The sequence below is a fragment of the Gymnodraco acuticeps genome, unplaced genomic scaffold (genome assembly GCF_902827175.1).
Source record: "Gymnodraco acuticeps unplaced genomic scaffold, fGymAcu1.1, whole genome shotgun sequence".
Taxonomy (NCBI): domain Eukaryota; kingdom Metazoa; phylum Chordata; class Actinopteri; order Perciformes; family Bathydraconidae; genus Gymnodraco; species Gymnodraco acuticeps.
The window spans coordinates 1,029,138-1,054,922 of NW_022990889.1; the positions used below are offsets into that span (position 1 = coordinate 1,029,138).

The 25,785-nt window shown below is 39.2% G+C and overlaps 1 long non-coding RNA gene across 1 annotated transcript; it reads right to left on the minus strand.

The window, feature by feature from the left end:
* Window positions 1–2,732: 2,732 nt before the first annotated feature.
* LOC117557634 lies at window positions 2,733–6,112 on the minus strand. Its single transcript, XR_004570745.1, has 3 exons — window positions 5,998–6,112; window positions 5,162–5,912; window positions 2,733–4,861 (listed from the first exon to the last, which is right to left on the minus strand). It is a non-coding gene; the product is annotated as an uncharacterized LOC117557634 (long non-coding RNA).
* Between the last annotated feature and the right edge of the window lie 19,673 nt (window positions 6,113–25,785).

Below are 25,785 nucleotides of genomic sequence, written 5' to 3' on the forward strand. Positions count from 1 at the left end.
AATTCTGTTTTACAGGACTTGGACGGCAAAGCTTTCAGAGTTGCCAGAGTTGGATTTACTTTTTGCCACTTCAGGCAATCCCAGCGGTGGTATTTAGAGCAATTATGTCTTTATTCTAAAACAAATGAGCCGGTTTTATTTTGTCTGCATGATTACTTTGTCGGTTTCATTTACAGAAGCCGTGAAAACACCCCGAAATGTATCCGTTTCTCCAGGATCCGACTTCGAACGGTAAGTAGCCTACGTTTTGCGCACTTTAATAGGATAAATCGTAAAAGTACCTGTGTTTTATTTCTCAGTTCTAAATTAAATATTGTCTAAATAAGCGGACAGCATTATTTGTTGAAATAAAATAAATATATGGCTGCAAACAACGTATATAGTAGCGTAAATACACGATGTTTCTAGTGCGCATTCAACACGGGCGTATCAGTCACTCATACTGCTTTTTTCTCCACGTGTTCATTTATATGATGATCACATTAAGCCCAACTAGGTTGCAAATACCCATTCATAAAGTTATTTGATAGTGATAGAGAGGCAGAAGGCTGTATTCTTATAAAAACCAAATGCATATGTGTGTGGCTTCTTCCGTAGCAGGGTGCATCTTCTCTCTTATTCAGAATATATTTTGTCTTCTCTTTTTAGACACACTGCTCAGAATGAAACTGGCAAATCTTCGTCTCCAACAGACAGAATCAAACACAAAAAGCACGCTGTTTATTAAGAAAATGTTGGCAAATGTCTGATCATGCAAACACTTTGGAGAGCCGGTAAGAACAACTGATTTACGTCATGTGTTGATGAGCGAGGAATTGGAAATATAATAATATCTTCGGAGCAGAATATCTTTTGACTGCTTCTGGAAATAATACGTCTTTAGGCTACAGCAAAGCAGAGATCCTGTGCGCCTTTTCTCTCCCACAGTAATATGGCCAAAACGCGCGTGTACGCCGCTGCTTTGTGTGGGCTAAGAGGAGAGAGGGAGGGGGGGAAGTCAGAACAGACACCTGTCTTTAAGTGTGCGAGCATGCATTGTGAGATTCTGCTTATTAGAAATTATAAGGAGATTAGAATATGCAATAAGACCTGTGATTAGAGCTGTAATTAAAACCTGCCAACATATTTCATTTGATTGCAAAAATAAACATCCAGTGTCCTTAAACACAGCCTATAAAAACAGCAATGACTATTGTGTTATTATTATATTATCATTATTATTAATTAGCTCTAATTCAAATGAATCATTATAATTTAAAATGACAATGTAATCATTATACAAAATTAAGAAGCAACTACATAAACAATATCCCTATTTCTTTCTTACAGCTACATCTCTTACAATTATACATTATGCAGAGAATAAGAAAGCCTTTATAATGAAATGATAATAGCCTCAATTAACCTCGCGTAAATCTATACTGGGTTGAAAATTGAACACCTTTTCCACGCATAAACAGTTTCACACTTACACAATTGATTTGCTAAACCCTCTAAAAGTCTTGTGCTGCAGTTTTTATTTCCCGGGTTTAAAAGTTTCCTCTGTGTGATTAGCAGTTGTTCTGCCTTTAGTCAGAGGATAAAAGCACTGCTCAGCGAGCCTGCACACAACGGGACCAGTATCGATTAAGACGAGACAGAGGATGTCGCCTGCACTAAATATTTACTGATCACACACAAATAGCTGGATCTTTAACGATTTCCCATGCTCGGGCTGGGAGTAGGACTAAATCACTTTATTATTGTTAGTAAAACAAAGCACACGCTCTGGAACACAGGAATGGAGATGTGCTGATTGAGATAAGTGCAGCTAAATTAATCGATAGTGAGTAGATAATAGTTGAGATTTACGGCCGTGCAAAGAAAACGCTTTCACTCATGTATCAAGTTAAACTGACACGTGCACTGGGACTGGTCATTATTTGTATATGCCAACGCGCACTTTAGTCAAAACAGTGTAAATGCAACAGATTGTAGAATAAAACCAAATAACTACCAGCGTGAATTGGGTTAAAAATGATCGCATATCAATCAGATTTTTTCTTTTAAGATATAGCCTAACTAATCTAAAAAGCAGAGTCATGCTGACGGCGAGAAACCGTCTCACACTTTTTGTAAAAAGTCAAAAACTGTGATGAAAGTGCACTTTAATCTCATCTGCGCCTTCACCGAGTGCTTCATGCAGATAGGAGGGGGGGGCTGACCCGGGGGTCTCCAAGTTCCCGGCCTGATTAACCCCTACAGACCCGCGCAGGAGCAAATGTTAACCAGGCTAATCAACTTCAAGAGTCTCATTGAATTAGACCACTGTGGAATCAGAACAAATTAAATCGTCCAATTTAAAAATAACACCAGGAATATAACATGTTTTTGACAATTGGTTGAGATTCAACTTATCATAAAATATCAAAAATATAGAATAATTAATGTCAGATAACACACAGGTTGATTAACTGTTGGAGGCAACAGGTTTGAGCTTTTGTGTATACAATTAAAAAGCAATATTTTAATATTCAAAACGCTCTTAAACAGCCTCAAATTGTTTTTTCCTGCTTGATAAAGATCACTAGATTAATGGTGGTTGTGCCCCAAAGTCACAGCAGTTTTATCTGCTGTATTGCATTATATTAGGCATCCTCTGGTAAAGGCTTATCTATACTCTCTTTATAGCATTGCTGTAGTAATGTTGCTTGAATGCAAAGATGAAAAAAAAAGGACCAATTAGTCAAATGTGTGCTTGTACATGTGGCTTTATTTAGGCAAAGAATATTTGCTGACAGACAGTTTCAAAAAGTTACATCAGACTCATATATCACAACAATCATAGAATAAATATAAGCTTAACGTAACATGAGCAAAGTCTCCTCATATAAGGATAGTTTAACATTTTAACAAATGTAATTAAAGATTTTTTTGCCATACAGGTTTTAACTCAATAAATTATCCCGTGTGTATACTCTTATAGAACGTAGTTTCTTTTGATTTGCCTTTTTTTCTTTGTGGTTGAATACTGTAGGTTACACTAAAGCATGGCTTTTACAGACTTTAATGGAAAAAAGTACGACTTTAAGTTATGTTTCTCTCTTTTTGGCATTTTAATAATATGTTATTACAGAAAATTGCATTCATTATACCAATTAACAACCACTTAGTGTAAACATGGTGTGTGTGTGTATGAGCATTTGATTGTATGCACACATGTAAGCTATAGACGCATATACAGTGTGAGAAATAATAACATGTATAACATTCACCTTTTTATGCTTCAGTGTTAGCAGACATACATGTACATGTCTTAGCAGAGACATAAAGAGTTCATTCAGTGGCGTAGATCACTTTCACTCTGTCTGCATGCCCTAAGGGCTGCTATCTAAAAAGGCAATAGATCCCAGATAGCTCACTGTGTTCAATTTGCCAATGATAGATTATAGTGCCAATTTAAACAGATAGGGATCAATTTGTCTCAATGATCACTCTTTAGGCTGACTGCCAGCATGCTCTTAATGTATTTGTAAATGCTGGTTGTGCAAGTCGCGGCTGTTTAAGTGATCAAAACTGTGGAATGGAGAGATGATATGAGAAATGATAAATGATGTGTTGTTTTGGCTGCTAAAGACTGCATTGATGGAGCATACGTGGTGATTACTTGAGGCAGATGACCAGAAGGTCAATGGTTTAACTCTAAGGACTAGCTGGGAAAGTCTAGGTAGGGGAATTGTGTGATAAGTGCTCTCTAACCTGTAGGAACCACTGCTGAAGTACCCTTCGGCAAAGCAGCTTAAGGCCCATCTGTCCCAGTGGAGCCACACAGCGACCGGCAGCACAACACCGCGGTTGTTCCCGGGCACTTGTAAGATGTGTCTCTTCGAGTGTGACCTACCCTCCCTCTTCTTTTGAAAAGAGGGAGAGTGGGCAGTCCACTCACCTCACTTTTTTTTTTTTTCATGTACTCAGACAGTGAAAAAAGTTTTGGAGAGGACCTAAGAGAGAAAGCTGTGGCAGCATTCAGTCCTGAGCCAGACACGGTTCACATGTGGCCCCAAAGGCAGCAGACAGTGTATTGAATTACTGTAACTCAAGGTGTAATGTGGTAGCAGGGAGGGATATGTAAGAATTACACAAACGGATGTAGAGGAGGCGTACTTCAGCTTCAGGTTTCTAATTCGGCTATAAAGTGTTGAATTGTATGCTTAATGTTCTGAAATTTCACTTATTACCAATAATTAATTAAAAAGGCAGCCATATTGATCAAAAAAGTCTCATTATTAGATTAATCAATTATATCAAACTGCTACTGTCCTGTTAACGTTGCATCTCCAGTTTTTCTTATAGGTGTTAATTTACACTAAACAATTACGTGGTTTGTAGGAGATAACCCGTCAAACTACGCTGGATCAACACATACTGTACATGCGTGTTGGTAAACTTCAAACCATAGCCGTGTGTCTTATGCGGTGTATAATTGCAATTTGCAGTGTCACACCAGCCACATCTATAACCAATAAAGTTTTATGACACCATATGAGCTGTGTTTGTCTTTAATGTTGTGCACTTACATTTCCAGAATGAATGTTTCCTGTTTTACCATGACAGATTAATGTAAGTGTGTAAATAAAGCTTTCTTTCCTAACTGGAACTATTGTTATAACTGTATTTGTGACATGCTGAATGACATGTGAGAGTACATCTGACTATTTGTGAAATTATTTTCTATTTAGAGTCTGCGTTTAACTTCACTTATATAGCAAAATCATTTGTGTACTGCAGTTAAATGAATACAAGAATGTGCAAATGTACCGTGTTTTCTCTCTGCTAGGCAAATGTTCACGATCTGAACATTTGTGAGGAGTAGAGTATTCTCCTGAAATTGAAACATAGTTATGATTATTAAACTTTACAGCAGAAACATATTATATGAGGTGCTTCTGCTAGTTCCAGGCCTAAAGACTGCAGGCTGAGACATTAATCAAGCTGAAATGTTTCAACATAAGAAATCGTCTGTCAAAGTGCTGCAGAGATAAATTGTATAACTATGAACAAACTCAGCAGCCTGTGAATATTGACGATCTTAACTACATCTTTACTTCCACAGGTATTTAACATTTGTGAATGGAACATATTGTATAATAACAAATACTGCCATTTTAAGTTTTTCACTTACACAAATCCACATGTGATCAATGGTCCTTAAGAACTGATGGAGGGAATAAAAGGAGAAGACCTTGACAACAGCGATGACTGCGAATGAAAAACACAAGATGTTCTTGGAGGTAGGATGACCTCAAGGGGAAAATCCATTAAAATAACAGGAATCACTTATTTACAGGATCTTGGTTACTTTATCGTCATATGAGGACATGCAGGAGCTGCTTCTAGGGCTCACACCATGAGAGCCAATACTCCCAGGATGATGTCATCACAGTCAAATGTTAGACCTGCTCCACTGACAATAAACTGAGAGGGGATTTGTGGACATGTGATAGCGCCCAGAGGTTAGACAGAGCCATGACTTAATGTGTTCAGTAAACAGTATTTGTTATACGGTTCCAGTTTAGGAGTTATTTGCCATTAACCATGGTGAGTGAGGAAGTTATTATAAACTTATTAACAACTTTTGTCTGTGTGAGTGTAATATTTTCTGTCTTTTTTCTGAATTTATTATAGACATTACTGTGCCTTCATCTTTCTAAACACACCATTTCATTATGCATCTACAGTTCTTAAACACTATAGTACAATTTTTATAATACACTCAATGCACTTAACAGTGATTATACCAGACTATAAACAATTGTCAGTATTTGAATATGTAATCCTTGTAAGTGAGGACAAATTAATATATTCATTACCTGATATGTTGTCATACCAGAGGAGAGGTCTTCATGTCTATATGATCAGAATCAGAACAGGTTCTGCAAAAAATAAAACAAAGAAAAATAAAGTCAAACGTAGAAGACGGAGTGTTGACATCCAAGATAATTAAAAATATGAACTCACAGCAAACACTTGTGGATGAATCAACTTGGTGTGTCACTTTTGTGGATCAATCACCAGGCGTAACGGAGCTGTTAACAGCAGCGGTGGCAGAGTCTGTCTGGGTAAGAGCAGCCAGAGCCTTCGGAATAAACTGTAGGGCATCAAAGCATGCAAAGAACAAAAATGAACTTATTAGCCAAGTGTTAACACTAGCAAGATAAGAGATAATAGTACATCACCACTGTCTTTGTACTGAAAAACAAATGTTATAAACTGGTGTAATTTCCATGACAACAGCTGGCACAGGAGCATGTGCCCTCGGGCAGAAATTGTCAAAAAGAGGGTGGCCACACATCGCTTGTGCTGTCTGAAGTTGAGAAGCCTCATCTGGCTTGCAAAGAAGGAATATCAGAAGGGAAAAAAAACAACACAGATCTTCAGTCGGGGGCCATTCAATTATTATTTTTAGTAAAGAAAGGCTTGGGGCAGTGGTGTGCTGGTACTGAGGAGGTAGGTCCACAGTTCAGTCCTCTCAAAGCTTTAAAATTCCTCTCACTCCTACGCCTCGCCTCATCTCAAAGTGCCGTCTTTGGTGTTTAAATTAGACGATAAAGAATATTCTTTCAGGGTTTACCTCATTAAAAACTTCATGAATAGTCACTGTAATGGTTTGTATATTTTTTGGTGGTAGTTGTGTTGATACTGTGGGCATCACACTACAGTATTTCCCAAGGACAACAGGTCATATCATGGTAAACTGTAAACATATAATTCTTCAGTTTGAACTAAATATTTTTTTAACTACCACATCAATTAAATAATCCTAACTAGGACACGTGTAGTTTATATTAATTTAGGAATCAACACAAACAACTCTGCGTGTAATATTCCTGACGAGCACTTTGGCACATGCTGTATGTACAGTAGTTACACCCACACATTGGCTCACAAACTGACTTGCTTATTCACTACAATACAACCAGAGATATTATATTGCTTCAATAATCTGGAGTGTGATAATCCTTCAGCCATAAAATCATTAAGTATGATAGTAATCTTTTACACAGCTTATTTCAGAGGAGGATTTATAACTGTTCAGATCATTAGACTGCTTTAGAGTATACACTAAAAATACCTACTGGTTACTTTTTTGATCCATATTTTTCTCTATGAATTAAACAGAATTAAAGCTTATTGACCCTGTAAAACATGGGTGACTATGGGAACATAAAAGGTAATGAACAACTATATAAATAGATTTAAAGAAAATCTATAAAAAATGGTTGTGAACAAGAAAATGAGTATACTCAGTATGGGGACATGGGGAATCATTACTAGCAGCAGGTTATAATACAACAAATGGAATGATTGCATAGATGAATTGAAATCAATAAGCATTGATAAAACACATGTTCTAAGCCAGTGCACGTGTTATTTATGAGCCAGACTAAAAACTAGCAATGGTGTGATATTTGCCTCCTTTATCACAGGATATAAAACCCCCTCTATACTTCTGAACTTGCTCGTGCCCAAATCAAACTGTAGTGATAACAAGTTGTTGGGAAATTTAATACATTAAATAAAAGCTACAGTTTCTTCAAACAGCATATTGTTTGCAGCTCAAGGTGAAAATAATACCATAAACTATAAGGGAGCCCATAATAATATGGGTTCACACAACCGCGCTGCAAAAAAAAGTAAGGCACATTTCATCAAGCTAATTGCCTGTTTGTGAGAGGGAGCAAACTTTCCTACCACCACTCTATTATGGAAGCTCTTTCTTAATCATAAATAGAGCCCTTGTATCCCAGAGGGACTTGCTATTCTAATTTACAATTGAACTAAAGACCAAAGCTATCAATCTTTCACAGACACTTTATTTCTGCCCCCCTTCTCTCTTGTAATTGTGGTGACATAACCATAAACAACAGAGAAAAGGCTGCTGTGACTGATCTGTGGAAATGACAGCATTAACACATGAGCTGCACATAAGCACTCCCATCCGCTGGGCATGTGAGTGTGTGCACACACACATCAAGGTGGAATGAATATTAAGGGCATACACGAAGTGACACAGGCTTGATTTAAGTAATGTTATTAGGACTTCTTCCTGACACATGAGGATTAGGCATAATACCCTTCACTAGTCTGAAGCAAAATATCGCAAAACACAAAAGTTTGTGAGAAAAATGTAGACTTAAATCTAAGTGCCACTTCTTATAATAAAAGGTTTGTAAGTAGTAATTTATGGCATTATTTGAGGTTATTATACAGCACTTTCTAGTGTTTCTTTTTAATCAGTTATTGGCCATTTATAAAAGGAAGTTGTTGTGTTAACCCTTTGTTTTATGATCATAATATTATGACGGTTGGTAATCCATTTACATGGATTTACAGGAATTAAGGCCATACTGTACATTTTGTAGTTATACAAAAAATACTAAGTCATCATAAGGGGCAGTAGTTTTTGACATCCAATCTGTAGTAACTAAGTTGATAATAAATTGATTTTGTTTCTTTACCAGAAGGTGAGGGGTCTGACAGTCTATTGGAGGGGTCTCCCTGATAAATGAAAAGCTCACTAAAAGGGCAAAGTGTCATGCTGGAGGAGGTGTTTATCCTCCTCAACCAGAGAGATTTTTCACAATCTGTCAAACTAAACATGCTCTCATTAATGCCTTGTTCTAAGCATTGATGAATGATGTATACAACATCGATACATCTGTTACATTTCTAAAATCATCATCAAGGTTGCCATATATAAGCCATAAGTGAGCGGTCCCGAGAACTAATTCATCATGTTACATACTTTCATGTGAAGCCAGCGCACAGTGTATACAAAACGGGAACATGTCTCCACAGGTTCACGTCTTCCACAAAGCCCTGCCAAGGTCTCCTGCTGTCAGCGTGTTGCTGGGGAGCCTCGGACACATTCCTGCATGCAGCGGCGGTGCAGTGTCACCACCGCTGCACCATGCCTCTGTGATGACTTTAATGATGAGTCTTTTCGTTAATGAGTTAATGCAAAAACTCTCAATGTCATCTCAAAGATAAGAGGGGAGAAAGCGGTGCATTGTACACATAATGACAGGCTCCCTGCATGCCCCTGAGATGTCACGGGTCAGCCATGTTAAGAATGTGTGTGCCCAATCATCCACTGATCTTTATCTGCCGGGCCTGCAGCTAACCATGACATGGGCCCAATCAGGGGTGCTGATGAATGGACAAAGGGGCCCTTGAATTGTTGAAGCTGCCACATGACTGCTTCTCTACTAAATCATGATGACATTAGCAATCAATATACCTATTACTGAACAAGTTATTAAACATGTTCTGAAAAGCAACGATCTTTACAAACTACATACAGTACGTTACAAGGGTTTGTGATGTTTGTGAGCAACGTCACTGGCAGGTGCATTTTTGATTTACAACCTTCCATACAGATGTTTATAAAAACCAGTTTATACTAAATGACATATTACAAAAGATAACCAGAACTTATCTGTTTGTAAAACAACCTTATGTTTGAAATCATAAATTGGATTCTAGAGGCTGAAGAAAAGAGTCATATGCATCCCTGCAGTCAAAAACAAAGACAACAATTTGTACTGCGACTGAGTTTGTGATGCAATTTTAATCTATTCACGCATTCCCCCAAGGACTGATGTACAAAGTGACAAATCAGGACCATATATGGTTTCAGATAGCACAAGGAGTTGGAGTATAAAAGGTTAAAGGGATAAATTCCAGGCGTCACTGACATCATAAAACCTGACAAATTGTAATAACGGACTGTGTAATCCACACCACTGTCATCCTCATGTCTTCAAGCTCCCACTGACACAGTTATAGTCTCAGATTCAAGTCTGCAGCCAAGTTTAGACAAAAAGGCCCATCCGGTCCGTTGGCATTTGTCTTGTTTTACATTATCTGAAATCAAACGCTCTATTCCACTCCCATCGTTCCAATATAGAACAATCAGCCCAGCCATAATGTGGGAATGTCTGTAATACTAACAAAAGGACGCTGACATTTATACCCAACAGACATGACTTGACGGGGCATGGATTCCTGCAGTGGCTTTGTGCATAGTACACTAGACTGGGTGGATGGATAATGACACTTTATTACGGGGTCATTATGGCAGGTAGCTCTCAACGATGAAAAGGCAGATCTAGTCAACATGGACAGCTGTGAGACAGGTGACCCAACATATTAACAAAAATGGCAAATGGGCATTATGGGACCAATGAATTCAAAAGAAGCTCTGGGGATAGATCAACATAATAGATCGGCCCGTCTAAGGATTACTAAGATACGCATCTTAAGGCTGGTTTAAGGAACTATTCTCATCTATTGTGACTAAGCTTTCCCACAGATGAAAGATGAGAAGGGACAATCTGAAATATTACAAATGAAGTGTTAAACATGCTTTATAAGATGCTTAGCTTTAGTGCTGTCCTTGTCTCAGGTATCCTGTCTTCCTGTTTGATTATCAAGCTAGCAGGTAATTAATACATTGCATTTATTGTGTCTTCTGACTCTATTTGGGTTTACTGTGAACACATTTGTTTACTCTATTGACACAATAGACTAAACAAAACCTCAGATCACAACCTCTGTAACAGATGTGCGATAATAACAGATGTACTGTCACCGCTCAAAGACAGGCTGTGGTACAGTTGTCATTCTCGGTCACTGCTTTAAATAACATCAGGCCAAGATAGAAGTCATCACTATGAACTTAAGCAATGATAAAACCTTGCCAAACTCAAGTTTAACACTGTGCTTAAGAGTCGGGGATCATTTTATGTGGTTTCCAAATTGTACAATCGATCTAATATCTGCTAATTTACTGTAGGAACCTGCCAGAGTCCAGACAAATTTGGCAGTTATTTTGAGGTCAGACCTTTTTTCTCCCTCTTCATTGATTCCCTTCAAAAAAAAAAGTTTCACGTCTTTCAAACATAGCCAGAGTCTCACTGGACCTGTCACGAAGCCCAAGAAAAAACAACAACAATAACTCCAGTGCAAAATTAAATGTAAAAATGACCACATCTGCATTTGTTCTATTCCAACAGCTCACATGGGGTCTGGTTTCTGTTGGTATATCGATACTTCTTACAGAACTGGGATGTTCATCCAGTTCTTTTGTCACTCTGCCAAACGTTTACCCAATGAGATCAGTCTAGGTGGCTGCAAATCCTATAACATGAGATTAGCCATTTTGACGTCACAGACAAGATAATGACGTTAGCTAATGTATGAACAATAGAATACCTCTGTGTGCATTCTGATACCTCGCTGAGAGAGACAGCACTTTGTTCTGGATTCACCTAGTTTGCTTTGAATTCACCGTCACCACCGGATCACTTGAAGGGGTTCATTGCCGTTTCTACCTAATATGTAATCTTCAGAGCAAATTAAAAGCAAAGGCTTGTTTGTCCTCTGGACTGTACTAGAGACAGAGCAGTCTATTTTCTTGTGTGAATTTCTTAAAAGTGCTCACCGCAGCAAGTGATTCTCATCACGCACAGTATGTGCTATTAGTGGGTCACACTTGATGCACAAGTGGTTTAACACTGTACCCTGTAAATAGATGTTAACCTGACAATAGCAGGACTAATATGATGGTAGTAGCTCCTTCACCTTTAGTTTGTTCTTGTTCCTAAGCGGAGGCTGTATTTGTTTTTTCTACATGAGGATAACCCTAAAATGCCCTAAAGTGTTTTCTCTAAGGTGACCCATAAAAGACATCGCTGTCAAAGACGAGATATGATGCGACAATCTTCCCCCATGTGTAGTTCATATAAGTCAGTGATGGTTCATATTACATTGTGTGTAATCTCCATGAACACATGTTTGAATGCAGAATCTGTATGCAACCGGACAGGATTTAAGTTTTTGAAGTGCTCTGGTTCCTGTTTAGAGTCTAAATGTAGTCCTAGTAATATTGACAAACCAACCTGACCAGGCTTCTTTTTTTTTTTATGGAGCTGAAGTAACAACGTGGAGAAACAAAATGAGGCAGAATGCATGGCCGAAATGCATTCAGAAACCATCAGCTATTGTCTGAAGATGATTTAACTTTTTATTAGCTAACTGGCTACTTGGAAAATAATCCAGTTGTAGACATTAGTCTCTCAACTCTAGCTTTATCTGCGTCTCAAGTTGCTAAACGGAATGTAAACAGCATTTATTTTCAATGCTAAGACTTAACTTTCATTTTCACAGTATTAGGTAGGAAAATCCAGTTTATTTGAGATTGCTTGATGATTGTTGCGCTTGCTATTGCACTCAAGTGTTTTTTTTGTGATTAAAAAGGCTCTTTTTTTTTATCCAACAAGCAACTTGTATTTGGCAGTTTACAAAAAGCAGCGCAAAAGAAGAACTGAACACAACTTATAAATCGCAAGTAATATTTGTATTGCTATATTCAGGTTATCGCATATCGTGCAGCCCTTTTGGGCACATGAGGACTTGATCCAGTTCAAGTTTTTTTTAACAGACGTCTGATTTGTTCAGCTGGATAAGAGCCCCAAATTGCATTAAGAATTTGCTGCATATCATGGCTGCATTGCGCACATGTATCCACCAATGATTTATTTAAGTTGATGTTATCACACAACAATTAGTAAGAAAGACCAGTGGGAAGGTTCAAAGCACAACCAAGGGTGAAAGTCCCTCAGCCAGTGAACTTTGTGACCTGTGGGTTTTCCATGTGACCCCACCAATAAGAAATGCCTTAGGTAATTTAAATCAAGTGGAGGTGTGTCACTTTCAAACAGACTCAGCTGAATAGCCGTGCCAGAGCAGCATGCTGCTCCCCTGACCAGATGTGTGGGGCTGTTTTTATTACAAGAGAAGGAGAAGCTGATAGTTGCAGGTGCAAGGCTGACATGAGGGCCAGCTTTGCAGGCCTTCATAAAGGGGATATCCATTGCCTGCGTTTAATCAGAGCCGGTGGGAAGGGATGGGATTCATTGCTCTTTGATGGAGAGCACTGTTATGAAGATGGACAGTCACTTTGCTCTCTAAGTGAAACCATCGTTTAGCCTCAATTCCCAGAGAAAAGGCCCATTTGTTATCCACGGGGGAGTGCAGCAGGGGTGGTTATGCTAGGTGGAGGCTGCATACATTTTCCACACAGTTCCCGTGCATACAATTATGGTCTGAGAAAACTGCCTATGCCAAAGCCAAAGTGACATACAATATAGACTTTGAATATCTTTCCCTCTCAGACCAACAGAGTAAAAAACACACACACACACACACACACACACACACACACACACACACACACACACACACACACACACACACACACACACACACACACACACACACACACACACACACACACACACACACACACACACACACACACACACACACACACACACACACACACACACACACATGTATGAACTCTGTGTGTCTCTGCATGTGTGCATACAGGCTTACTCACATGTGTTATCTACTGTTAGTGCACATGTACAAATAGTCATAGTGCAACTGTGTTATTAATTTAAAAACTAAACGCTGTAACATTGAAATATCCAACTATTGCTGGAAAAGAAGATTTCAGTTTAAAGACAAATAAACGTTTTTCTTTATTTTAACTATTTTTAAACTTTTGCTTTCTACAATATATGTACTGCAACAATTTAAAAGCTAAGTAAAAGCTTGGTGTAATAGCATACTTACTGCGATCAAGGTATTGTAAGAGAACATCAAACACTTGTTTACAGTCGGTAGGCAAAGATTGTGGTTACCTTTAATAAAAAGATGAACCTTTATTTGACTATTAGTTGGGCAAAAACGTATGGTGTGCTGTGTGAAGGTCAGACGAGTTACATGCACATCAGACCACGTCTAACAATACTTCCTGCATTTGCTCTGTATGCTAATAAAGATGTGCCCTATCATCCAAAATGAATGTGATTCTTTAAAGACACCTGGCTGAATTATCACCACTTTCCTTAGCTCAAAGAGCTGATTAGAAACCTTTAAAACAGTGGATCCTATTAACAGTCTGCCCACTGTTCCAGTCCTGACCTCTATGAGTCTGTTAAGATTCATTTGAGGACAGGTTTATCAAACAGTTTATTCTCCAACAGGAAAAGAATGAGCCTTGTCACAGCAAGTGACACGGTGAAGAAGACAGGTCTATGTGTCGCCCTAATTCCTCACTTAGTCATCCAAGAGGATGAGAAGTACTCCATGTATCATTCTGATAGAGAAGGTCCACTCGACTTGTTCCTGATTTTGGACTCCAATTCTAATATGCTAAGTGGGAGTGTGTCTGAAAGGTTAATATATAGGAGACGGCCTTTGATTGGACATGAGTAATTGTTAATGATAATAAGTAATCAAATTAAAGATAATTCATTTGCTGAATTAGATCTTGTGTGACAGGCCCACAGCGGGACAACAAGACGCACTAGCAGAGACTCACAAAAAACTCAACACACTGTTATCAGGTCTGACATGTTCCTAGAAGTCTGGCCCCCTGCCACAGTATCCTGGCTTTAGCTTTTAGTGATTTTAAATCTCCTTGCTGTATCCACTTTCAGGAATTTTCCAGATCCATTGTTTTTGTTTCTAAATAACCACGCTTGACAGGCTTGTCATGGACGACTGCTTTATAGTATCAGGGTATCTGTGTCTTTTCAGCCACATGTTGTATTTCACACTTGCATTGCCCTGTCTCAGCTATCATGGCTTTGTTGTGTTTAATGGTATCTCCAGCCTTGGACCACTGATACCAGCTGAGCGGTCAGAGTGTTAGCACTCCTCAATATCTATTACAATTAGTTTTTGATTAAGGAATCCTGCCTGGCTATTTGAAGCCTTTAATGTTGTGTCAACTGGATGATGATGGAGAGAGCAGCATGGACGCCTCCCAGTAACAAAGCGGCCAGTAAAAGGCTCCGAGTGAACCATTTTATCTTCTTAATGGAAACCAGATGACCTCTCTTTTCTTTTTTCCCCTCTGTTTTTTAATGTTGAAGTTTTTCTTGAGGCGATACCAACTCAGAGTACTCACTCACTCACTTAGGTAATCTAAGCCAGAGATTTTGGCAGCTTTATTTCCCCTTATCAACATTGGCTTCGGCCAATGGTTTTCACACTCTCATAGACCTGGAGCATATTAGCATACACATCAGCAGATCTACTACCCCAAAAGTTCCTCATAAACAGGATTTACTGAAACAAATGAAGCTACATTTTAGTTTTGAGTTTAAGTTACATCTCTCCTAAACTACATAGGAAAGGCATTTTTTGTATAATTAAATACACTTGATTAATATTTGCGAACATTCTTAATAAATGTCTCTGCGAAATATAGTTCTTATCAGAAGAGAGTGGGATTAGGGGACTTGACAGTGTTTTAACAATTCATTCCTAAATCCTTATATACATTAAAACGATTTGCTTACCCTAAATAATGTTTAAAAGTAGAGCAGGTAACAAAAATGCTTTTCAGAATTGATGCTGTCCCCTTGATGATATGAGGAAAAATAAGCATACATACAAAAAGGAATACACTTTTCATGGTGGTCAAAGTTCAGTTTTCTTAGAGTTGTGTGCATGTGGAAAAAGATAATGTATTACTAAATATATCTTTAGCAACACAAATCATAGACAACTGACTTTCATCAATTATTCTGTGGCACATCATCTATGAAAAAAGTATGCTGGATAATTTATTTATGATAGATAATTTAGACAACTATTATGAAAATGTTATGCAGCAAACACTATTATAAAGTTTGAAAGCTGAAGCAAACAGTGCCTACTGCAAAAGTAGTCCAAAGATTGCATGAATAAACATGTCAAGAAGTCCAAAGGTCAAACAACCACACTGCCTTTCTGTATTTTAAAAAGCTGCAAAAATATTCAAGATTCATGTTCGTGGCACCCTGGTGGTTTTGAGTGATCACATGTTGAAGCAATTCACTGAGAAATAAGTTCTCCCCTAACTCACTGTTTAGTTACGAGTAGAATGTGAGAAAGCAGTACAAATAATTCTCTTAATTGCATCTAAATTAGCAAAAAGATCTTCACAGAAATCCTTCAATGAGGGTCTGTTGAGGTTTAAAGTGCTTTTTCCTGCTTAGTCAAAGCTGGGATTGGAGACGCTCACTGTTACTCATTCTGACACTGAATAACTAGCAAACTTCCCTTTGAGTAGAAAAATGATAAATCAGCAGGGTGCTCAATTACTGATTACAAAAAACGATGCACAAACACTGTCTCACTCTATTATGTTTCCCCACAAAAATGCAAACTTCTTTTCATGGTTTTTATCAAGGGAAACATTAGATTGAAACATATTTTCAATGTCTGACGCAGCTGAGGACTGCTAGCCCTCTCTGTCACACTCACAAACATGAGGTGGAGATAAAAAAGTCCTGGCATGCAAGCAGTCTGATAAGTCGCAGCTTGTGTAGTTTTGTTTAGTTTACTTAATCCCTGAGCTGGAAATGACCTTGTGAACTTAAGTTGGTTTGAATGTTTTTTTCCCCTCTACTTCTCTTTCTCATTTCAATCAGTCAACAGCCATCTCTACATACAATACCTTCATTTATTTTTTCCCCTTTTCAAATATTCAAGGTGGTATAGGTGTAGCTGCCATCGTGTGTGTGTGTGTGTGTGTGTGTGTGTGTGTGCCACTGCCTCTGCTGTTTTACCAATAGGATCCAGAGCTTTCAGTCTACTAAATTCACACATCACAGGTCAAAGATCGCTGTCCTAGAACAATTACACTCACTCTTTTAGCACCAGCTTCAACCTGCTTTGACCCAACATGCTTTTGAGCACACATGGCCTATAACCTTGCCAACCTTGAATGAATCATTACCATGACCTGTTTATCTGATTGTCATGCAGGTAACCATTAATAAGTGTTTGCCTCCCGATGACCTCTGAAAATGGGCATGCCGCCTTTGCCCCACAAATGTCATTCCTATCAGAAAAGTTGGTTATTTCTTCTTTTAAAGTGGCTGCACCCGGAACTATAATAATTCAACTGGGCTAGCCTGATAAACACCCAATTCATATATTTGATTCCCCACAACTTGTTTTCAATTTCCTTTGAAAACAGCCCACTCATAGTTCATCCCAAGTACTGGGTTTTCTATTATGTTATTACTTATGTTACTTGACCATTTGGGACAAAGCACAAAAGAAGGGGAAAAAAAGAAAGAAAGAAAAAACAAAACAAGGATTAATAGAGAGGCTAAAATTGAATCTGGCTGAGATTTCTATTGGCTTTGTGAAATCCTGCCATTTCCCAGTGGCCAGCCGTGTCGCCCATCTTGTGTTTAGCTGATGCAGAATGATAACTCACCAGTTGTCTTCCTCTGTGAGATGAGTAATATATAGCTGAGAGGCGCACTGACATAGTTATAGCTGTTGGTGTCCTCGAAAAGACAAGGAGAGTCAATTACGATAGCAGAGCAGAATGTCTGTACGAATGTCAACTCCCCGTGCAGACGGCTGTGATAAATAACACCTGACCTCACACCAGGCGGTGGTTTCTCTGCAGGGCCCGAGACAAGCCTGCACGTGGAAATGTGAAATCAAGGCAGAATGTGGGGCACTTTAAGAGAAAGGTGTAGGGCATTGCACGAGAGGACAGGGGACGTCTGAATGAGCAGCAAGACATGTCAGGAAACATACTGGTGTTGACTTTATGGCAATGCTGTGAAGATATTAAACTTCACTCGGGGGGTGTTGTGGCAGGCCCTGCTGTTATTCATACCTGCTTCTGACAAGAAAAACAAAGCCCCGTCTTGCTCATACTCTATTTGTCCGCATGAGACATAAAGCAGCAGGTTGGTCTGCCCGGAACTCCCATTGCGCTCTTCTGAGTGTAATCTTTGTTGACAGAAAGCAAATGTGGGTATCAGGTCACTTTCTATGGCTTCCAGTAATGCACCAGCACAGTGTTGTGAACCCAGCAGAGACAGCGTGCAGATTGTTAATGATCTAAGTGCAGAGAGCTCTGGGCATGGCTGTGGACAGACTGGATTATTACTGACAGTCGCAAGGTGAGGGTAAAGCAGCAAAAAAGTGAGCGCAGCTGAATGTTCTCACCCTCCGTCTGCACGTGCATGTCCTGTCTATATGCATGCATGCAAGGCGTGTGTGTAAGGGGCAGAGAGGGGCAAGTGGGGGGGTCCCATGGGACACATGCTGGCTGAAAGAGGGGAGGAATGAGCAACAGGCAGACACAAGGGCACAGGCAGATGTGTGCAAAGATAAATAAGGAGATAAATCACTGAGTGTCTGGGCCCAAGGCATTTGCATTCCTGAAATGAAACTCCAAGGAGAAACACCGGTGTGTACGGAGCTTCAGTGACTTTAAATACATACAGTGTGTATGTACATGAAATGTGTGTGGGGCAGAGACAAGATATTTGAACCCAGCAGCTTCACAGAAAAAAGTATCACATTACTACATCAACTATTATCCTGCATGCAACCCTTATGAAGTCAAGCAACTGCAACAACTCCTGGCTGGTTTAAGCTTTTATCACACGTTGTTTTTAAATGAAATAATGAACTCGAGCAAATTGGAGGTAATTTTGATAACAAGCATTCCTCGGCTCTGCTTACATAAATTGTGGAAGGGGTCACCTCCACATTGCTTATTTTGAGCAGACTGTGTTTGATCTATAGAGGTCCTGGGTTGTCTCAATGTCACAAAGACAGACACTCCCCTTCTGGGAGTGCAGCACTCCGCATGTGATTTCATGTCCACAGAACACCTCAGATAAAAGTACGCATTTCAATTCATTTCCAAACCCTGATCATATTTTCCCTTGCATTATGAGCTGTGTTTAAGTATCAACAGAGAGAAAATGGCTTTGGAATAGCCCTCGTGCTTTCCAGGAAGACTCCTTTATAATGTTTTAAGAACACGATAAAAATATTGCAGGCTTTACAACGTATTTAACGCACAGTAAAGACATTTAGAAATGTACTGATTTCACTTCAGAAAGCAGTTATAGTGCTCTTTGAGAGTTATGCGAGTATTAAAAAATGATATTTAGCCATTCCAGCATAATCCTTCACCCTGGTCATAACTTCACCAGCACTGGGACTTTCCCATGAACAGAGCAGGCAGAGAGCTGCAAACACTCATGGTGGGAGGCTCTGGGTGTGTGGGAGGGAGCATGAAGGAGAGACTGTCATCACTAATTCCTCGCCAGGCAGCCCAAGAAGTGTTGACTAACTAATGACCGTGTTTAACAAGTGAAGTGTATCATGCTTGAGGAAACACAGCTGGATATGGGTCCTGTGCATTGAGTGACTTGGAGAAAACAATTCATTGTCTTAAATGCTATCCACCCACAGACAGTTTCTCAAAGCGAGGAGGATGCCTATTCATGAATGGAGCAAAGAGGGAGTTAAATAGGCAAAGGGAAACAGCTGGATTTTTTAAGCAGGATGGTTGGCGGTTGGGTCAGAGGCATATCTCTGTGGTACTGTGGTGGGAGTGGAGGATAAAACGGTAGTCCAAGACTCGTAAATGAGGGGTAGAAGGATTAGGATCTGAGCGCAAGGAAAAGGAATGCAATTTCTCTAAAGGATGTACAAAAAGGAGGAGAGAAACTGTTTCCTCTGTAAATCCTACTCTGTATCGACATTGACGACAGCAGCTAATTTAGAAGAAATATGTCATCTTTAATAATAGGTCAAACTGAGTTCAGATGTGTTGTGGGAACACTATGAATAACATACATTAGACTGGAGAAAGTTAAATCACCTCTGTCTACCACAAAAGACCACAATATTACATGGGATTTAAGCATATGTTATGAACTTGTCTGACAATTATTCTAACTCAAATGTGGCACCTGGCAGCTACACTAACATGTGTTGGGATGATGCAGTGGAGCCAAGTTAATGTTTTATATTATAACTACAGCACTCCTGGCCAGACTAAGGCTCATGCTGTTTTGTATTTCTCTCAAGAGTGTGTTCATAACTCATCTCACATGCCAAGATTCTGTTTGCTTATAATGAGGCAGAAAGAAGGAATTTTATTTTACAGCATCGCTTTGGTTGAATGGTGAACTAGTGTTTCCCTAAAATGTCCTTCTAATGAGCATGTATTTTGCTCACAATCATTTATGACCAGGCTTTGTCATATTTTGACCCTATGATCTAAATTTGTTTTCCATATTTATGGCTTCTCCATTACCTTATTACCTACCCTGTACAGTATATGCCAATTCAGCAAATCAGAAAGTTATTTGTGGGAATATACACCACTTTTTCAAGCCACTCTTCTAGATACTAATTTAATAAATATCCTTATAACTTAAAAGTAGATTTGTTTGTAAGGAATATAGCGCCACCTTTTTTAGCAGCGTGGCTCTAATGCAATGTCAGGAAACAATATATAGTTTGAAATATCTATAACAAAGAACATTTACTGACGTACAAAACTAAAATGGTGAACATGCTAAACAACAGCTTTGTAATTATAAGGATGTTAGCCTTATCATATTAGCATTTAGCACAAGGCAGTGCTGTGCACAAATAGGAATGCTTGACTTGAGCTTCAGTTTACTGAATGAACATTTGACAAAAAAAACAGCCCTAAGGAAAATGCTATTGTTGCCTAAACCTCATTAAGGAGGATCCAGATGAAAACCTTGGTCCAAAGTGTAAAACGATTCCTGTTCTTTGTACGTTTGACGATCTCTTTCATTGCACAATTACGTAACCTAACAAAGCATACTTGGCGAAAACAAGTATATAAATGTCATTTTTGCAAGACAATAGTTTAGGTTCAACCTGGTCACTTTGCTGGAGGTTGTGTGACTAGAATGAAACGTTTTACAACAAAAGGTTTCCAATCAACATGATCCAGGCAGCATGTATTGTACCTTCATGTTGTATTTGGCAGAACAAATTATTAGGATATTAACATGAGACAAGGCTAATAGGTATGAATTAGAAACGTGTACAAAAACAGTACAAATTCAATTTCAGCTGTAAAAGTCAACCGCCTTACTTCAGCCAAACCACGCACGCACACACGCACGCACACACACAACACTCTGTGAGGAAGCTGTCCTAAGCCACTTCAATCTGTGCTATTTGATAGTGTTTGTGAAACGTTTACTTGTGACCTGCGCTCTCAAACTCCTTAAGCCATCCACATGACTGAGGGAAGTGAAGGGCCTTTTAAGGCCCTAAGTATTGCCAGAGTCCTCCTTATATTACTGATGATATCTGTCCTGAGGAGTTTGCTGACAAGAGCCCAGGGATCAGAAATAGCCATAAAGCAGATGGGAAATTACATCTTATCCAACACATACTGAAATGGCCTGTCTGTTGATAGAAAAGGCTCACTACGGTGTCTTTAAGCGGGGATTTAGCCTTTGACCCATCCTCCTCAAGCCCATGGACACTACTACATCACCACTCAATTGCCATAGATAGCTTTACACTGCACAGCATCACACTGTGTTGTAAAACTAGTATGTCTGAGTGCTAAACAGCAGTCAGGGAAATCCTTAAGCAAACCATCTGGCACAAGTACATAATATGTTCTTGTACAGACTTGAGCAAATAGATGGTATTGTTAAACTAGTGATAAGACATGTTTGTACAAATTGTTCTGTATGCGCTCTCACAGCACAGAGTTTGATTGAATATTGGAGAGACGAGAGCGCGAGACAACATTAATCCCATAAGCCCTTCAATGATGGCCTCTGACCAGGCCATATGAGATCCACTACCCTCTACTAATCTGCTCCAAACAGTGACGAACTCAGAAAGTGGCTTTTGCATTTAACAAACTGTTGACAGCAGGATTATCCAGTTTGTGGCAATGCAAACGTCAGAAATCCCTCATAAATGCATGTTTCTTGTTGTAAACTTTAATTTATTTTTCATTTTACATGTTACATTTTGTTATGATATAAATGATGATACAGCTTGATCACTTGACCTCTGTGGGATAGATAAAGACAGATTAACAGCACTACTGTGTCTACTGTATCTCCAATTAAACAAAGATAAAACTGAGGTAATGGTTTTTAGAGCCAAGTCAGAACGTATAAAAGTTAGCGCTGAGCTTCAGTCTGCAATGTTCAAAACAACAGATAAAGCAAGAAATGTAGGTGTAGTCATGGACTCTGACCTGAGTTTCAACAGTCACATTAAAACAGTTACTAAATCAGCCTACTATCACCTAAAGAATATATCTAGGATTAAAAGACTAATGTCACAGCAGGATTTGGAAAAACTTGTCCATGCTTTTATCTTCAGTAGACTGGACTACTGCAATGGTGTCTTCACAGGTCTCACTAAAAAATCTATTAGGAAGCTGCAGCTGATTCAGAACGCCGCTGCTCGAGTCCTCACTAACACTAAGAAAGTGGATCACATCACTCCTGTTCTGAAGTCTTTACACTGGCTTCCTGTGTGTCAAAGAATAGATTTCAAAATACTGCTGCTGGTTTATAAAGCACTGAATGGTTTAGACCCAAAATACATTTCTGACCTCCTGCTAAATTATGAACCATCCAGATCTATCAGGTCTTCAGGGACTGGTCAGCTTTCTGTCCCCAGAGTCAGAACTAAACATGGTAAAGCAGCGTTCAGTTATTATGCTCCAAATATCTGGAACAAACTCCCAGAAACCTGCAGGTCCGCTGCAACTCTGACTACTTTTAAATCCAGACTGAAGACTTTTCTTTTTGTCACTGCTTTTAATTGAACTATTCATATCTTAGACTGCACTGTAACTTTTATCCATGTATTTTTTTTCTTTTAATGTTTATTTTATTAGCTTTTCTTTTTAATGACTGATTTTAAATGCCATTTTCTTAATGTCTTTCATTTTTTGTAAAGCACTTTGAATTGCCTTGTGTTGAAAAGTGCTATATAAATAAACTTGCCTTGCCTATAATCTGAAAATAAAAAATAAAAGTTGTGTTTATGCTTATAGCCGCTTTCACACCAAGTACTTTGCCGTACTTAGTGCCCCGGCACTTATAACCCCAGGGCACTAAGTACCAATCGCGTTCACACCGGAAGTACTTTTCCCTGAGGGAAGATTACGCAAATGAGCCGCTGACGTCACTTCTTCTTCTTCTGCTTTGGGTTTACTGGCAGGCCGCAAACAACTTTACGGCATATACTGCCACCCGAAGTCCCCGGCCGGAAGTCCCCGGAGTTGGGGACTGGCTTCAGTAGAAGCTGCTGGGACCGCATGGCTGGGACTCCCAGACAATGCCCGGGACTCCCAGCCATGCCCGGCACTAAGTACTCTTTTTGGTGTGAACGCGACATAAGGGGTACTAACGGAACTAAACGGGAAAAGTACGGGGTAAAAGTACTCCTGTGTGAACGCGCCAAATGATAAAAAAAAAAAGTATAACACTAACTTTCCTCTAGAAAAACACTACAAACACATACTCCTTTGTATATAAACATGACAAGTATATTTTCAGGATAAAACACTCTTACAACATTCATTGTCGTAGAATAGATATAAATTGTTATTCTTTTATAAGTAATTAGTATTAATTATATAAGGTCTTTAAAGCTGTAGTTAACAGTGTATTTCTGATCTACCAGGTCATGGAAGGGGCAAAAGTTTAGCTGGCACTTGGTCCTCGTCTTGACCTTGGTCTTTTCTGTGTATTCTGCAAGATATCTGCATACCTGTCTTTCTTTTTGTAATCAAGGTCCCTCACAGGAACTAAATGTTAGCCAGAATTGCTATAATAATAAGATGTGTAGTTTTACTTTGTAATTCATTAGTTGTTTTAAGCATATCAAATAGTATGATCAGTTTACATTTGTTTAATCACAAAGAAACATCAAAATGCTGGGGTCAAAGGAGGATCTGTTTTTTGTTTTTTTAATCTTGCTTTGACACATGTCTTTTGAGATCTCACAAAATGTGTTGCTTATTGCTGTCTAAGCCCCGAACCTACAAACAGAAAGGTACTATAGCATACAAGAGTAATTAGGAGATATTAGGAGGTTTTACAATGTTGGACTACAATCAATTACATGTTTAAGTCAAAACAAGGCATACTGCCAGGCTTTTCAAAAACAAAACTTTACTAGAGCAGTGATTGGTTAGTCAAAAATTATTTTTCTTTCAATACATTGACCTTTTATTTCAGACTGAGCATATGCTCTAGCAGAGATCTATGATTTTGTCCTCTCATTTGTATGTATCTGGACACTAATAAAATGTGCTCAGCTAATTAGCCCACTCAACCCTGCCAGGATCTGTGCCAACGGCACAATGATTGCTCAATAAGGTGACTGCTCATAATGTTCCTGTTCCTGTGGCGTCTTGGTTGCGACAGTTGACTCTATGGCAGTGCCTGGTTGGTGCGCACGATGCAGTCCATGGAGCTTTACTGTAATAGAAACATGGCCAAATGTGGTTGTAGCTTTCCAAAGCCACACCTTTCTTTGCATTGCACTCTGCTTTAGATCTGAATCTGCTCGTCTTGAGGATGCAGCAATTCCATGTTGTCTCACGCATGAGCAATTTCCTTTTCCAGAGAGGGAGGAGTGATTGGCTGGGAGTTTGAGGTTCTGTTTCATCCTATAGTTCCCATGATCAAACCGATTAAAACTCATAGTTAGAGTCCCACTTCCTGATTTCGGGATTGGACAGTGGAGTTGTTGATGACAGTTGCCTGTCGCAAAAACAGTTTGGTAGCCATCAGGGACCAAAGCTAGACCCATTCAGTGAGCAGGAGGCATAATCCTGTTTTTAACCAGCCTGGCAGCTTAAGGGAAAGTGGGGTCCACCATTTGGATTCACAGATGATGGAGCTGTCTTCCCAGCTGGCCTCTAATCTAACGGCGGGTGAGAGTACGCCATGTAGCTATGCTGCCACTCACCATAATATGCAGTCATCCTGCCATACAGTGAGCAGACACAAATCTGTTAAATCTGCCACTTTCTATTGTCATCATGTATTTTCCTTTGCAGCATCCGGACTTATTAGAGGACAATCCACAAGAAGCAAGGCAAGACCAACTCTCTTTATTCAGTCTAGTTGGCGTTTGTGACAAGCTCTTTTTGATTGGGCTCTTTACAGTCTGTAATTGCTGGACATATTGGTAGTGGAGAGCACAGAGGTGGCCCTTTGTCTCTCGTGGACTGATGAGCCATAATGTGCAGAGTGGCGTTGCCCCTGACCCAGGCTCACCCAAGTTACATCCTTGCATGTTCTCAGATTGCTAGCTCAGCAGAAATTCAAGGTTTTTCATTCAGACACAGCAACCCAAGTTAGCAGACACAGTATTTCTGAAGCATTTATTTGTAGTTTTAGTAACTACTATCAATCTGACAGATTTGATCCTTTAACGTTTTGGTTTGTTTTATTAATTCCTGCATTTAACATCTTCATAACAAATACAAATTGTTCTGTTTATGCATTGAGAACCTTACCTAAACAATGTCAGTATGTTTCTTTTTCTCCAACAACTTTGCTGGAAACAAAATGCCAATAGAGGAACACATTGTGGCAATTCAATTTAAAGTGCACCGATCATGCTATATTTGAAACATATATTGTAGGGCCATATCTATATAAAGTATATAAATATATTATTTTTTTCAAAATACCAAACAGATCCTGCATTTTAGCCATGCCTCATTTCGCTCTATTTGCTCTTTCCAGCCCTGTTTTTGCAGGGGGCTGATTCTGTGAGCTGCAACTGACCACGCCCCCCTGCAGGAGAGGGGAGTTGGCAGTTACTTTGGCATTAGGGCAGGGATATCTAGATACTTTCCAAGGT